This window comes from Pleuronectes platessa, chromosome 20 (assembly GCF_947347685.1).
Source record: "Pleuronectes platessa chromosome 20, fPlePla1.1, whole genome shotgun sequence".
In the NCBI taxonomy this organism is placed as follows: domain Eukaryota; kingdom Metazoa; phylum Chordata; class Actinopteri; order Pleuronectiformes; family Pleuronectidae; genus Pleuronectes; species Pleuronectes platessa.
This window is the reverse complement of record NC_070645.1, coordinates 21,226,635-21,227,796: the sequence shown is the minus strand read 5'-3', so window position 1 is coordinate 21,227,796 and position 1,162 is coordinate 21,226,635. Positions and strand designations below refer to the sequence as shown.

General features: G+C 43.6%; 1 long non-coding RNA gene across 1 annotated transcript in view; it reads left to right on the top strand.

The window, feature by feature from the left end:
- LOC128425674 (uncharacterized) overlaps positions 1-659 on the top strand; it is a 1,286-nt gene extending 627 nt beyond the window's left edge. The window contains exon 2 of the long non-coding RNA XR_008333165.1: positions 1-659. This exon is cut by the window's left edge and continues 448 nt beyond it. This is a non-coding gene — a long non-coding RNA (uncharacterized LOC128425674).
- The last annotated feature ends 503 nt before the right edge of the window (positions 660-1,162 follow it).

Genomic DNA, 1,162 nt, shown 5'->3' with positions numbered 1-1,162 from the left:
TGTTTGGTCCCATCTGCTAACATGGAGGAGGTGGGGTGACTCAGCCACCAGGGGGCGATCCAGATGTTTTGGCTTCAGTATTTGGAGCCATCACGTCATCGTCCGCCATCTTTATTCACAGACTGTGGTTTGAACGGTTTGAGTGCAGAGGTCACGGTGCTCGGAGGTCAAAGGTCGTGTCCTCTCACGCCGACCAGCTGTGAGAACTATGTTGTTTTAAACATGATTTACTTTGTTGTGTGTTTGTGTTGTTGTCTCTTCTGTGATGAACATGTAACGTGAATGTCTACGATGCTGCTGCTGCTGACGATGATGATGATGATGATGATGAAGATCATGATTCAAACTCAAAGATGAATATTTTTCTGTATGTTCTTCATTTGACCGTCGGTGCATCGGACACGTGAAGCGACGCGTGTTCGAATCCGGACGATGAAACAAAACTCATGAAATCCAGATCACCTCGATACACCAGAAATACCTCAGACTTTTCTACGTCTTCTGTTTCTAGATTTGATTTGTTCTTTGTAGTCACATGATATTTGATTCTTGTTTTTTATGATAGTGAATGTCTTATGTATTGAAATGTTTCCAGGTTACGAGTCTCACTCATCCACATTGTAAATACTTTAGAAGAATAAACGTGTTTTCAGACTGAAGTGAACTGTGGACATCATGGAGACCCAGCTGGACCGGGCAGGTTCCATTCCTCTTCTTCACCTCCCTGCTCCTTGCCTTTTTGGTTTTATTCCTCAACCCCTACACTTGTCTCCTTGTCTTGGGCTCAACCTCGACTCTTTCCCTTGTTTCCTCCCCCAACTGTCTGATGACTAGTTTCCTTCAAGTATCTGTCCCCTTGTTCACTTCCTTGAGTCTCTTCACTGCTCCCTCGTTTCCTATCTTGGGTCTTTCCTTGAATCTCTGTTCCCTTGTTTGGTATTTTGAGTCTCCTTTCCCTTGTTTCCTTCTCTCCTGTCACCTCACCTCATTGTTTCACTGAATTTTCCTGATGCTCTCGTTCTTGTGCCTTTATTTCACCTCATCCTTTCATCCGTCCCCTTCTTCTCTTCTTCCCTTCTTCACTTCACATTTTCCAAATGTCTCTCTAACGTATGAGCACGAAAACATGTTTCGATGAAAACTAATTGTAGGATGAGATCAA